Below are 16421 nucleotides of genomic sequence, written 5' to 3' on the forward strand. Positions count from 1 at the left end.
CTGATGTCCCATCAGAATTGCCTCATCATTACCAGACGTGACCTAAAGTCGTACCCGCTGGCTCCTCACACCCTAACGCCAGGAGTAACGTCACTGTGCTTCTTCAGACCATTGGAAGAATAGGACTTGTTCCCAGGCCACGGTGATGATCGTCGACTATGGTCATTGGGCTTAGAGCAGAACCGCGATTCATCTCTGAACACAGTGCGAGGCCATGCATCAGCAGTGCTTGCTTCCCGTCACGGCGCCAAATACGGCCTATGCATGTGGAGGTAATTCCTTAGTTCGGCTGCTGCTGGTCTCCGACCAATGATGTGGCATGACAAAATGTTGCAAGGAATCCATTACTCCCACTCGGATCGCAGGCGCAGGTGTTAGCGGGTAGGATATGCTTCCGCAAAAATACGCCGATTCTCGCTTGTAGTGGGCAGACATTGTCACCCGAAACGTTGACAACGAATACTCCTCTTACTCCTCTCATGTTTCTATGCAGTCCAAAGTCGGGCCACTGCCACATCTGAACGCCTGACAGATCTGGGTACTGCACGTTTCGACCAGCCGGCCAAATAGAGGCCCACAATGAGGCCCCTTTAAAATCTGTCAAGTGCTGATGACGCTGTCTCATACGGTACGTGGTGTCTCCGCGTCCTTCACAGTTATCTTTCAACACCTGCCGCTGTTACCAGACCTGGTAACAATGCTAAACACGAACAATACGATGGCCGTTATACCTGCCACAGAGAACTGAAACTTGTAGTGACCTTCCCTCTCTTGGTGTACATTTTTATTTGAATTTATTTCATATATAATGTTCAAGAATGAATGATTGTATTGATCTTATTTGGTCGGTGGTTACGCGACCGGAACTGCCTGTAATGATTTGCATACATGGGCGCCGCAGCTGCCCTGCGTGTGAAAACAGTGAAATGAATATAGCGACAAAACACAGAAAATTGCCTTGCGCTAATCACTGTTTACGATGTGACATAACGCGAGCAAAAGATTTCTAAATCTTGTTGAAATTAATCTTAGCGTATATGATGCCAATAGGATGAAATTGTTTAGCTTTGCCCGACATACAACGTACACTATCGATAGTGACTGCCAGTACAAACACTCACGTAACCAAAAATAATTGTCATGAAGTAATTCTTATTATTTGTGCATTCAGAATAAAAGAAAAAAAACTCGACTTCGGTTATCTGTTTCTGTTCAGTATTTGCCTTCAAGTTAATTCTTTAATAAAACTATTGAAATTGTTGTTAGATTTCTTGAAGTGAAATCCATCAACGCAGAGCATTTTGTTATTTTATTACGTAAGTACACAACACACACACACACACACACACACACACACACACACACACACGCATATATATGTATATCGATTGATCTTTACCGGGCCAAATATCTCACGAAATAAGCGTCAAACGAAAAAACTACAAAGAACGAAACTTCACGGAATAAGCGTCAAACGAAAAAACTACAAAGAACGAAACTTGCCTAAGTTGAAGGGGGAAACCAGATGGCGCTGTGGTTGGCCCGCTAGATGGCGCTGCCATAGGTCAAACGGATATCAACTGCGTTTTTTTAAAATAGGAATCCCCATTTTTATTACATATTCGTGTAGTACGTAAAGAAATACGAATGTTTTAGTTGGTCCACTTTTTTCGCTTTGTGATAGACGGCGCTGTAATAGTCACAAACATATGGCTCACAATTTTAGACGAACAATTGGTAACAGGTAGGTTTTTTTAAATTAAAATACAGAACGTAGGTACGTTTGAACATTTTATTTCGGTTGTTCCAATGTGATACATGTACCTTTGTGAACTTATCATTTCTGAGAACGTATGCTGTTACAGCGTGATTACCTGTAAATGCCACATTAATGCAATAAATGCTCAAAATGATGTCCGTCAATCTCAATAAATTTGGCAGTACGTGTAACGATATTCCTCTCAACAGCGAGTAGTTCGCCTTCCGTAATGTTCGCACATGCATTGACAATGCGCTGACGCATGTTGTCAGGCGTTGTCGGTGGATCAAGATAGCAAATATCCTTCAACTTTCCCCACCGAAAGAAATCCGGGGACGTCAGATCCGGTGAACGTGCGAACCATGGTATGGTGCTTCGACGTTCAATTCACCTGTCATGAAATAAGCTATTCAATACCGCTTCAACCGCACGCGAGCTTTATGCAGGACCTCAATCATGTTGGAAGTACATCGCCATTCTGTCATGCAGTGAAACATCTTGTAATAACATCGGTAGAGCATTACGTAGGAAATCAGCATACTCTGCACCATTAGATTGCCATCGATAAAATGGGGGCCAATTATCCTTCCTCCCATAATGCCGCACCATACATTAACCCGCCAAGGTCGCTTATGTTCCACTTGTCGCAGCCATCGGGGATTTTCCGTTTCCCAGTAGTGCATATTATGCCGGTTTACGTTACCTCTGTTGGTGAATGAGGCTTCGTCGCTAAATAGAACTCGTGCAAAAAATCTGTCATCATCCCGTAACTTCTCTTGTGCCCAGTGGCAGAACTATACACGACGTTCAAAGTCGTCGCCATGCAATTCCTGGTACATAGAAATATAATACGGGTGCAATCGATGTTGATGTAGCATTCTCAACACCGACGTTTTTGAGGTTCCCGATTCTCGCACAATTTGTCTGCTACTGATGTGCGGATTAGCGCGACAGCAGCTTAAACACCTACTTGGGCATCATTTGTTGCAGGTCGTGGTTGACATTTCACATGTGGCTGAATACTTCATGTTTTCTTAAATAACGTAACTATCCGGCGAACGGTCTGGACACTTAGATGGTGTCGTCCAGGATACCGAGCAGCATTCATAGCACACGTCCGTTGGGCATTTTGATCACAATAGCCATACATCAACACGATATCGACCTTTTCCGCAATTGGTAAACGGTCCATTTTATCACGGGTAATGTATCACGAAGCAAATACCGTTCGCACTGGCGGAATGTTACGTGATACCCCGTACTTCACGTTTGTGACTATTACAGCGCCATCTATCACAAAGCGAAAAAAGTGGTCCACCTAAAACGTTCATATTTCTCTACGTACTACACGAATATGTAATAAAAATGGGGGTTCCTATTTGAAAAAAACGTAGTAGAATGAAGGCTTTCACGACCGGATGACATAGCTGTTGATATATTATTCGGGATGTGAGGTCGTGGTCCAAGAACTTTTCTGCTCCCTACGTTTCGTCCAGGCTGCGCTGGACTTCCTCAGAGGCGCTGTTCTGCTGAGTCTTGCCGACTGACTGGTCGGGTGTCTGAGAGCGACTTATATATTGTAAGAAAGGGGGGCGTGGTTCAGGTGACACGTGATGAGCAGTGATAATCCATAGCAAAGATAAGGTTGACTATCGATTACCACCTTGTCAAAGATAAAAATTGTTAGCAATTTTGTAGAGCCACTGTCCATATATCGCTAAGTTTCATAGCCTCCTCTTTCCTATTAAAATTATCGTGATGTTTATAAATTTCAATAGCTTCTCTATATAGCCGTGGATAGTAATTTAACGTTGTAGATAAAACTTCGGTATCCGAAAACTTCATTTGGTGGTTGCCTGGTTGAAGAGCATGTTCCGCTACAGCTGATTTTTCTGTTTTTCCAAGTCGACAAAGACTTTTATGCTCTTTCAGTCGTGTGTTTACGCTTCTTTTGGTAGTACCAATATAAACTTTAGCACAGGTACATGGAATTTTATACACACCACATGTCGACAGGGGAGGGCGTTTATCTTTCACAGATCGTAGTACTTGACTTATTTTCTTTGTTGGTTTAAAAACAGGTTTTATGTCATGTTTTCGTAAAATCTTACCGATCCGATCTGTTACTCTTTTAATAAAAGGGAGAACTACTGTATTTTTCTGTCATTGTGGTTCATTCTTATCTTTTAGTCTTCTACTCCTTGGACGCAAAATTCTATTTATCTCTTTTCTTGAGTAGCCGTTTTTTTTTTTCAAAAGCCTGCTTCAGATGTTTCACTTCAGCATCCAAATATTCAGGTGTACATATCTGTTCCGCTCGATCGACAAGACTTTTTATGACATCTCTTTTTTGTTATGGATGATGATTAGAATTTTTATGTAAATATCTGTCCGTATGTGTTGCCTTCCGAAAAACTTTATATTCCAAGCTTCTATCGGACCGTCTCATAACTAAGACATCCAAGAAAGATGTTCTGTTATCCTTTTCTATTTCCATGGTAAACTGTATTTTTGGGTGAATTTTATTTAGATAATCAAAGAAATCGTCCAAGGCCTTTCTACCATGGGACCAAACCACAAATGTGTCATCTACATATCGATGCCAGCGAGATGGTTTGTTATTAGCTTTGTCTAGGGCTGATTGCTCAAATTTCTCCATGTAAAGATTGGCAATCGCAGGGCCTAATGGATTACCCGTTGCTACTCCATCAAGTTGTTCATAAAATTCATTATCCCACTGGAACTGACTTGATGGAAGACAATGTCTGAAAAGAACAGTCAAATCTTCTGGAAAAATATCCGCTATGAAAATCATAGCTTCGTTAACAGGAATCATTGTGAATAAGGACACAATGTCAAAACTTACAAGAATATATTCAGGGGCCAGAGTTAGTCCCTCTAGTTTTTCAATAAAATGACGCGAGTCTTTTATATATGAGTCAGTTTTTCCAATAAATGGTTGTAAACAAGTTCTTAAATATCTTGCTATTTCATAAGTGGGAGAATTGATGGCACTGACTATGGGTCTTAAAGGAAAATCTATTTTATGAATTTTAGGTACACCATATAATCGAGGACAGATAGCTTCACTTTTCAACTAAGTTCTTTTATCTTCTTTTCGGATAGAGGTAGAGGACTTAATCAAATTATTTGTTTTCCTAAGTACACTGGCTGTAGGATCCCTCGTAAGTTTTTTATACTGTCCTGACGTTAAAAGATTCAAAATTTTCTTTCGGTAATCTTCTGTATTCATAACAACAGTAGCGTTCCCTTTATCTGCAGGAAGAACCACTATTTCTTCATCTGCATTCAAATCCATAAGAGCCTTCCTCTCACCTTTTGTTAAATTACTTTCTAGAGGTCTACTGTGGCTTAAAACTCTAGTGGTTTCAATTCGAATTGCATTCGCGGTTGCCTTAGGGATATTTCGTATACCTGCTAATTCGCGATAATATCTTCAAGTGGTACTTTCACAGGTGTTATAGCGTAATTTCCTTCTTTTGCAAGGACGGAAATCTCGTCTTGAGATAACACTTGTTTATAACAGTATCAGTCATCATCGCATTACTTGTAGTTGTGACATTAGCTTGTAACTTTCCGAACTTTTTCTTATGTCTACTAGTAGTCATTTCTATCGTAGCTTCCATAGTTGTAAACGTAAGATAATCAATTTTATTCCACAGGTCTATCTGTATCTTACAAGCTAAGAATAAATGAAGCTTCAGTAACTCACAGTCCATTTCTTGTCTTGTGTAATGTATCCCTTCTCGAAGTAATGCTCTTTCTGTATAATCATAAATCCGATTTACACGAGCTGTCCGGAACATCCTCTTAAGCTTTAAAAAGTTCGGTATAGAAGACGAGTCTCTACAACGTAACAAAAAAGTTAAAGTTCAAATTAAATGTGCTCTCTTCTTACGTAAAAATTCCAGGCGTCTAACTGATTTTGAGAAATCCTCCCCGTAGAGTCTTCTAATTGTAGAATGAAGGCTTTCACGAGCGGATGACATAGCTGTTGATATACTTTTCGGGATGTGAGGTCGTGGTCCAAGAACTTTTCTACTCCTTACGTTTCGTCCAGGCTGCGCTGGACTTCCTCAGAGGCGCTGCTCCGCTGAGTCTTGCCGACTGACTGGTCGGGTGTCTGAGAGCGACTTATATATTGTGAGAAAATAAGTCAAGTACTACGATCTGTGAAAGATAAACGCCCTCCCCAGTCGACATGTGGTGTGTATAAAATTCCATATACCTGTGGTAAAGTTTATATTGGAACTACCAAAAGAAGCATAAACACACGACTGAAAGAGCATAAAAGTCTTTGTCGACTTGGAAAAATAGAAAGATCAGCTATAGCGGAACATGCTCTTCAACCAGGCAACCACCAAGTGAAGTTTTCGGATACCGAAGTTTTATCTACAACGTTAAATTACTGTCCACAGCTATATAGAGAAGCTATTGAAATTTATAAACATCACGATAATTTTAATAGGAAAGAGGAGGCTATGAAACTTAGCGATATATGGACAGTGGCTCTACAAAATTGCTAACAATTTTTATCTTTGACAAGGTGGTAATCGATAGTCAACCTTATCTTTGCTATGGATTATCACTGCTCATCACATGCCACCTGAACCACGCTCCCCTTTCTTACAATATACACTCCTGGAAATGGAAAAAAGAACACATTGACACCGGTGTGTCAGACCCACCATACTTGCTCCGGACACTGCGAGAGGGCTGTACAAGCAATGATCACACGCACGGCACAGCGGACACACCAGGAACCGCGGTGATGACCGTCGAATGGCGCTAGCTGCGCAGCATTTGTGCACCGCCGCCGTCAGTGTCAGCCAGTTTGCCGTTGCATACGGAGCTCCATCGCAGTCTTTAACACTGGTAGCATGCCGCGACAGCGTGGACGTGAACCGTATGTGCAGTTGACGGACTTTGAGCGAGGGCGTATAGAGGGCATGCGGGAGGCCGGGTGGACGTACCGCCGAATTGCTCAACACGTGGGGCGTGAGGTCTCCACAGTACATCGATGTTGTCGCCAGTGGTCGGCGGAAGGTGCACGTGCCCGTCGACCTGGGACCGGACCGCAGCGACGCACGGATGCACGCCAAGACCGAAGGATACTACGCAGTGCCGTAGGGGACCGCACCGCCACTTCCCAGCAAATTAGGGACACTGTTGCTCCTGGGGTATCGGCGAGGACCATTCGCAACCGTCTCCATGAAGCTGGGCTACGGTCACGCACACCGTTAGGCCGTCGTCCGCTCACGCCCCAACATCGTGCAGCCCGCCTCCAGTGGTGTCGCGACAGGCGTGAATGGAGGGACGAATGGAGACGTGTCGTCTTCAGCGATGAGAGTCGCTTCTGCCTTGGTGCCAATGATGGTCGTATGCGTGTTTGGCGCCGTGCAGGTGAGCGCCACAATCAGGACTGCATACGACCGAGGCACACAGGGCCAACACCCGGCATCATGGTGTGGGGAGCGATCTCCTACACTGGCCGTACACCACTGGTGATCGTCGAGGGGACACTGAATAGTGCACGGCACATCCAAACCGTCATCGAACCCATCATTCTACCATTCCTAGACCGGCAAGGGAACTTGCTGTTCCAACAGGACAATACACGTCCGCATGTATCCCGTGCCACCCAACGTGCTCTAGAAGGTGTAAGTCAACTACCCTGGCCAGCAAGATCTCCGGATCTGTCCCCCATTGAGCATGTTTGGGACTGGATGAAGCGTCGTCTCACGCGGTCTGCACGTCCAGCACGAACGCTGGTCCAACTGAGGCGCCAGGTGGAAATGGCATGGCAAGCCGTTCCACAGGACTACATCCAGCATCTCTACGATCGTCTCCATGGGAGAATAGCAGCTTGCATTGCTGCGAAAGGTGGACATACACTGTACTAGTGCCGACATTGTGCATGCTCTGTTGCCTGTGTCTATGTGCCTGTGGTTCTGTCAGTGTGATCATGTGATATATCTGACCCCAGGAATGTGTCAATAAAGTTTCCCCTTCCTGGGACAATGAATTCACGGTGTTCTTATTTCAATTTCCAGGAGTGTATAAGTCGCTCTCAGACACCCGACCAGTCAGTCGGCAAGACTCAGCGGAGCAGCGCCTCTGAGGAAGTCCAGCGCAGCCTGAACGAAAAGTAAGGAGCAGAAGAGTTCTTGGACCACGACCTCACATCCCGAAAAGTATATCAACAGCTATGAAAAAACGTAGTTGATATCCATTTGACCTATGGCAGCGCCATCTAGCGGGCCAAGCATAGCACCATCTGGTTTCCCCCTTCAAACTAGACGGGTTTCGTTCTTTGTAATTTTTTCGTTTGATGCTTATTTCGTGAGATATTTGGCCCGGTCACCCTGTACACACGCACACACACACACACACACACACACACACACACACACATATATATATATATATATATATATATATATATATATATATATATATATATATGTTCATTTTTGAAACACAACCTACGACCAGCTTATAGACAGAACTGATGACCCTTTCTGCAGGACCTGAGCATCATTTTGCAGGACAATGCTCAAGCACGTACAGTGCAAGCTGTAACTAATATGTCTGACTGCTGGGGCTGCTAAGTGCGAAACCACCTACTGCACTTCCCTGACTTAACCCCTCATGAGTTCAACTCGATTTCTAAACGGAAGGAAACACTTCACTGCATTCGCTTCAGAACTGCTACAAATTCGTCGGGTAATAGACCACGGCGCTCAAACTGTCAACACAGCTGGCACTGCTAGGAGCATCCTACATTTTCCACATCGCTGGAAAAGTGTTATACACAATGCTGGTGACTACTTTGAAGGTCAGTAAAACTTTGAATCACGTATCTATTTTGTACGAGCTGTAACCCTCATATATTTCTGTCCACTCGTGTCCAATAGTGATCTGCAGTGGCTTATGTCCGTCATGGGAATCTCTTACATATTCACTGATTTATTTAAGGAGAGGAGCTATTCAGAAAGGAATGAAGTAAGTTAATATTTTAACTATTGAATTATATTCTGAAATTAAGCATAAAGCAATGCATTTACAATACATACGTCTTCGTTTCACAATCAGTAAGCGACTGAGGGGCTTTTACACAACAACTTCCTTCTTGCACAGCGAGACAAAGAGAGTTAGTCAATTATTTCTCTGGCGGCGCTTTATATGTTTATTACGCCAGAGAGTTTGATGAGTTTATCCAAAGGAAACGTTGTCATCTGCTATCCTTCATATATTTTATATGTTGTGGACGCACTGTATTGGCTTTCATTTCATACTGCACTATATTTTCACAACACGACACTGTTGACTATTTTATCGCTGTGGCAGATATAAGAATCAAACAGGGATGGCACAATCTGTATAATCATTTACATAATCACTGATGGTGTATACGTGTGCAAAGTTACACTGACATCCGACGACTTCTGGGTGGTTCACTTTCTTTTTTCAGACGGTTCAGTTACACTGAAAATACGATATTTTAATTACTATTAATTAATTAACCATCGATAAAGATACATTTCTAACTATCGTAATACTTCGCCTACACAAAATGCAGTTTCAGTTTCGTAATCCTCTGATCAAACGATATCGTTTGATACACATCACAGTAACATTCTTTCTGATTTTTCTTTTCGCATTTTTCTAGTCGTTTATCGTGTTGTATGTTTTTATGTGTTTTTAGCCGATTCATCCTCATTCACTTCGATTTAATAAGTATATTATAAGCACGATTTGTATGACATCAGGACTGGTACTTCGAAAAGGACTCCCAATATCATTTGGCCATTCGGATGCACTGAATTATCTGTGTAATTCGTAGAAAACAAAGCAATCTTTGATCGCCAATTTATTTTATTCAATTCTGTAAACTATGCGCTCGTTGTGCCTGTAGCTTTTTTCTTTTCTCGGTACGCTGCTGTCAATTAATTTCATTCTGTACTGTATGCGTCGTAGATACCTATTTGAAAGCAGACTAATATTTTCCTTTGGATCTATTTTTAAGCCCTAGAGCTTTTTTAATTACGTTTTTACCTCATCTATTGTGGTTTTATATTATACGACGATGCCAATCATGTCTATAAATTTTATCTGCTTCTTTTATTAAGTTCTGGAAGTTAGGAGTGTTATGTATTATATGCTTTTCAGATAATGAGAATCAACGCTACTAGTTTAGTGATGTAAATTACCATTTTAGAGAAATCTGATGGTGATCATAACGATCTGAACCTGCTGTTGAACTGAATAAAACAAATCGTCGATCGAAGTGTGTTTCGGTTGAGTCGCTGTTACCATAAAGGTAAACATGTCACCCCTTATCAGTCAGTGTAATTGACCACCAGAGATGCTTAAAATTAAATGAAACTTAATTTGAGTTACCAGACACTTCGTAATTCTGACGTAGAGATTGGCACTAACCACTAGAATCAAAGCAGCAACTTCAGCTAAAGGGCGGCAGAAGCACTTGTGCGGTTGGTTCAAATGGCTCTGAGCACTATGCGACTTAACTTCTGAGGTCATCAGTCGCCTAGAGCTTAGAACTAATTAAACCTAACTAACCTAAGGACATCACACACATCCATGCCCGAGGCAGGATTCGAACCGGCGACCGTAGCGGTCGCTCGGTTCCAGACTGTAGCGCCTAGAACCGCACGGCCACTCCGGCCGGCACTTGTGCGGTTGTTGTGGTGAGAGTCTTGGGACGCTAGCCCAGCTATATTGATTTTGCTCAGTATGAAGGTGGCAGCACTGATACAGTGATATAGTTTAGTGCATCTAACCATTGGTGTTATTTTTGTTTCGGAAGCCAAATAAACAAGCGTCACACAGAAATGTTGCCTGTCATTTATAAAATTAAAAAAAAAAATCAACTGATACTGAGAAAAGTATCCGTGGACCCTGGACAAACAAGAAAAGTGCATCCATAGGAGTTTGTGGATCTGGGTATCTACGTTATAAGTGTAAGTTCGAATTGATGCCCTTCCTATTTAAGTAGATCTCGAAAGGAAGCAAAGAATAACGCCATGCACCGGTACAGTGTACGCTGAGAAGCTATAACAGGTCGGCTTGCAGCTCGCCAGAGTCCTCACTTGTCATCGTAATCTATGCGACGGCGGAGTTCTTCGCATTGATCCGGGCTATTCGCGGTGACACTAATGAGAGCAGGAAATTCAATAGTGCGTCGCAACGTCGACGTCAGGCTGAGGCGCACTGTTTGCGTCAGCTTACTTGTGTTCCTAATGAGGGAGCTATGGTTCGATAAGATTGCTCACGTGGAATCGCAGCCGTGTTTCGTAGTGCTCTGAAATGAACCGTGTTCATTTGCTAGTGAATGCAATGTCAGGACTAAGGCGATCTGGGCGAATATTCGTTGCTTCCATTTCGTTATGTTACCCGCATCACACAAGTACAGAGGTCTGTACCAAAACTATTTTCCATTCTACTACTGTAACAGAAGAGCATCTGTCGCAAGAACAACGAAAGATACCTAGCGACTGGAAAGAGTTGCAGGTCATTTCCGTTTTCAAGAAGGTTCTTAAAACAGATGCACAGACACCTATATTGCTGACGCTGACAGTCTGTTGTAGAATTATGGAGCACGATTTAGGCTCACGTATTACGACGTTTTTGGACGACGAAAATCTCTATAAAAATCAGCGTGAATTCCGCAAATAGAGATCTTGCGAAACTCTGCTCGCTCTGTTCCTACGTAAGATCCGCAGCGCTGTAGACATTGGTATTTGGGTTAATGCCGTGTTCCTTGACTTCAGGAAGGCATCTGTTGTAGTCCTTGCACTGTTGTTTAGTGAATAATACGAGCTTGAGTATCGGACCAGGTTAATCACTGGATTCAAGATTTCAAAAATGACTGTGAGCACTATGGGACTTAACATCTGAGGCCATCAGTCCCCTAGAACTTAGAACTACTTAAACCTAACTAACCTAAGGACATCACACACATCCACGCCCGAGGCAGGATTCGAACCTGCGACGTTAGCGGTCGCGCGGTTCCAGACTGTAGCGCCTAGAACCGCTCGGCTACCCAAGCCGGCTTCAAGATTTCCTTGCAGATAGTACTCAACGCGTCTCTCTTAACGGCATAAAATCGGATGTAAAGGTAATTTCAAAAGTACCCCAAAGAAGTGTGATAGGACCGTCGCTGTGCGCAGTATATGCAGGGTGTTAGGGGCATAAGCGCAGTATTGTGCCCATTTGTATCTTAATATATGCATACTTCAGTGTGTTAGTTGTTTTTTTCTGCATCTAACACTCCTCCCGCAAACACGTCACATCATTTACTACCTGATGTTTTCTGTACGGTCGTAACTGAATCATTAAGTACCGAACGAGTTGGCGCAGTGGTTAGTATACGGCACTCATTCGGGAGGAAGACGTTTCAGACCCGCGACCGGTCATCCACATTTAGGCTTTCCATGATGTTCCTAAATCGCTTCAGGCAAACGCCGGGATGATTCCTTTGATAGGGCACGGCCGATTTCCTTCCCCATCCTCGACACAATCCGAGCTTGTACTCCGTCTCTAATGTTAAAACCAATCTTCCTTCCTTTTTCCTTTTTCATCACTAAGTGGACTATGTCTGTCAGTATAGACTAGTCACTCGTTCAGTGCAGAGTGGGAACTGCCTTAATTTTCTTATCGTTCAATGGCCAAGTAAAGGGCTTAATATACCATCGCCCTATTATGAGATGGAATAACATTTGCTGGAACGTAATTACAACTGCAGCCTCAAAGACGATACAGTACACTTCTTTCTGGCGAACAACAGTGAATGCTGGCTGAACTGACGGTGGGTTCAAATGGCTCTGAGCACTATGGGACTTAACATCTGTGGTCATCAGTCCCCTAGAACTTAGAACTACTTAAACCTAACTAACCTAAGGACATCACACACATCCATGCCCGAGGCAGGATTCGAACCTGCGACCGTAGCAGTCGCGCGGTTCCGAACTGTGCGCCTAGAACAGCGAGACCACTGCGGCCGGCTCTGACGGTGGGAATTGGGGAATAAAGAGTTAAGTGTAAGTGAAGATGTGGCAAAATCTTCCATTGTTGACATCACAAATTATTTGAATTCGTTAACTGTATTAATGTAAGGCGAGAATTATTTGGTAACACATGTGGCGGACAAGACTGATGCTACAAAACAAAACTAATCCTTTGGAAAAATCAGCTTCAAGTTCATGACTTGAAACATTTCCCTTAAATAAAGGCGGTCATTTGCGGACCAGATATGACTGAATACGTTTCAGTAATCGAAATATTTCATCATGATTTCTTAAAGAAATTACAAGACATTGCACGATTAAAGATTGATTTCGATTTATTTGTCAGACCAGATTTGCTTTTTGCTGTTAATGTACCTCATTACTTCCGACTTGAGGTGATAGATGTACAATGGAGCACCAAACTCAACAACCCGGTTGTCGAATTGAGGAATTTACAAGACATTTATAAAATGTTACCCTAAAAGCAATATCCTCGACTGCACAGGTAACCCGCTAAAGTTATTTCAATGTGTGGTTCAAGAATATGGGTGAACATTTTTTCTTCTCTTATGGAACTGACGAAGTCCTTCCAACGTTCAGGATTTACAGATCTACGTAACAACATGTGTTTGACTGTGTTGCGAACCATAGTTCCAGTATTACTGTGTATTATAAAAATGAAATGTCTGTAAGTTTATAAACATCAAAACGTAATGTTACATTCATGTATTTTAATGCCTTTTATAGTTCTGATAACTGTATTAGCACTATATAATTTATTTAATGGCGTAATAAATGTAATTGGTTTAGCAGAAGAATAAAAAGTTGAAAACAGACGCATTTGATTAACTCCTGCTTGTAAAAGTATGCTTCAATATTTGTCTTTTAGACGTAGTTGCACTGTTTCAAATATGCCTTCCCGTGTGTGCATACAGTCGTCTCATACACACACCTGCTCGGTCCGATGTGCTCGCGGAGCATGAGCGCACTCTGGGAGCGTAAATGTTGGCCAGGCCTGATCTAGTGGAGAACTTACATGTTTTGTAGGAAAGAATACACACCTCGCGGAATCCGCAACTGTGATACATATTACGTAAATTGACTGTGGACGGGGGGGGGGGGGGGGGGGGGGGGGGAGGGTGTAGAAAGAAACGGAGAGATAAGGAACTCATGATTTCATCGGGACTTCATGCGGGATCAGCGGCGACGAGTGAAAACGAGTACCGAACCGGGACTCGAACCCGCAATCTCCAGCTCACTAGAAAATTGCGTTAACCACAGTGTTTATCGCCAATGCGCGGACTATCTAGGTGCGTTCCTCGGCCGTTCCACATTCTCACCCAGCGGATAACATCGGATGCTCCACGACGCTGTTTCCAATTGATGCAGTTGCCTATAAGAAGGCAACAACATCAGAAGCCTTCAGCGAACTGCAGGTAGATGTGCAGAGCGTTGATGAATGGCGCAGGAACTGGCTGTTGACTCTGAACATAGATAAATGTGACATACAGGTATCGGTCTTGAACGGAATGGTCAGTGTCTTGAAAAGAGGATATAAGATGAACATCAACAAAAGCAAAACGAGGATAATGGAATGAAGTCGAATTAAGTCTGGTGATGCTGAGAGAATTAGATTAGGAAATGAGACACTTAGAGTAGTAAAGGAGTTTTTCTATTTGGGGACCAAAATAACTGATGATGGTCGAAGTATAGAGGATATAAAATGTAGACTGACGCCCGCATCTCGTGGTCGTGCGGTAGCGTTCTCGCTTCCCACGCCCGGGTTCCCGGGTTCGATTCCCGGCGGGGTCAGGGATTTTCTCTGCCTCGTGATGGCTGGGTGTTGTGTGCTGTCCTTAGGTTAGTTAGGTTTAAGTAGTTCTAAGTTCTAGGGGACTGATGACCATAGCTGTTAAGTCCCATAGTGCTCAGAGCCATTTGAACCATTTTTTGTAGACTGACAATGGCAAGCAAAGCGTTTCTGAAGAAGAGATATTTGTTAACATCGAGTATAGATTTAAGTGTCAGAAACTCGTTTCTGAAAGTATTTGTATGGAGTGTAGCCATGTATGGAAGTGAAACATGGACGATAAACAGTTGTTGTTGTTGTTGTTGTTGTGGTCTTCAGTCCTGAGACTGGTTTATTGCAGCTCTCCATGCCACTCTATCCTGTGCAAGCCTCTTCATCTCCCAATACGTACTGCAGCCTACATCCTTCTGAATCCGTTTAGTGTATTCATCTCTTGGTCTCCTTCTACGCTTTTTACCCTCCACGCTTCCCTCCAATACCAAATAGGTGACCCGGCCGCGCTGGTCTAGCGGTTCTAGGCGCTCAGTCCGGAGCCGCGCGACTGCTACGGTCGCAGGTTCGAATCCTGCCTCGGGCATGGATGTGTGTGATGTCCTTAGGTTAGTTAGGTTTAAGTAGTTCTAAGTTCTAGGGGACTGATGACCATAGATGTTAAGTCCCATAGTGCTCAGAGCCATTTGAACCAAATTGGTGATCCCTTTACGCCTCAGAACATGTCCTACCAACCGATCCCTTCTTCTTGTCAAGTTGCGCTACAGACTCCTGTTCTCCCCAATCCTATTCAATACTTCCTCATTAGTTATGTGATCTACCCATCTAATCTTCAGCATTCTTCTGTAGCACCACATTTCAAAGGCTTCTCTTCTCTTCTTGTCCAAACTATTTATCGTCCATGTTTCACTTCTATACATGGCTACACTCCATACAGATACTTTCAGTATCGACTTCCTGACATTTAAATCTACACTCGATGTAATTTCTCTTCTTCAGAAACGCTTTCCTTGCCGTTGCCAGTCTACATTTTACATCCTCTCTACTTCGACCATCATCAGTTACTTTGTTCCCCAAATAGCAAAACTCATGTGCTACTTTAACTGTCTGATTTCCTAATCTAATTCCCTCAACGTCGCCCGACTTAATTCGACAACATTCCATTATCCTCGTTTTGCTGTTGTTGATGTTCGTCTTATATCCTCCCTTCAAGACACTGTCCATTCCGTTCAACTGCTCTTCCAAGTCCAAAGCTGTCTCTGACAGCATTACAATGTCATCGGCGAACCTTAAAGTTTTTATTTCTTCTCCATGGATTTTAATACCTACTCCGAATTTTTCTTTTATTTCCTTTACTGCTTGCTCAATATACATATTGAATAACATCGGGGAGCGGCTACAACCCTGTCTCACTCCCTTCCCAACCACTGCTTCCCTTTCATGTCCCTCGTCTCTTATAACTGCCATCTGGTTTCTGTACAAATTATAAATAGCCTTTCGCTCTCTGTATTTTATCCCTGCCACCTTCAGAATTTGAAAGAGAGTATTCCAGTCAACATTGTCAAAAGCTTTCTTTAAGTCTACAAATGCTAGAAACGTAGGTTTGCCTTTTCTTAATCTAGCTTCTAAGATAAGTCGTAGGGTCACGTGTTCTCATATGTCTACGGAATCCAAACTGATCTTCCCCGAGGTCGGCATCTACCAGTTTTTCCATTCGTCTGCACAGAATTCGCGTTAGTATTTTGCAGCCGTGACTTATTAAACTGAGAGTTCGGTAATTTTCACATCTGTCAACGCCTGCTTTCTTTGG

The sequence above is a fragment of the Schistocerca piceifrons genome, chromosome 4 (assembly GCF_021461385.2).
Source record: "Schistocerca piceifrons isolate TAMUIC-IGC-003096 chromosome 4, iqSchPice1.1, whole genome shotgun sequence".
In the NCBI taxonomy this organism is placed as follows: Eukaryota; Metazoa; Arthropoda; class Insecta; order Orthoptera; family Acrididae; genus Schistocerca; species Schistocerca piceifrons.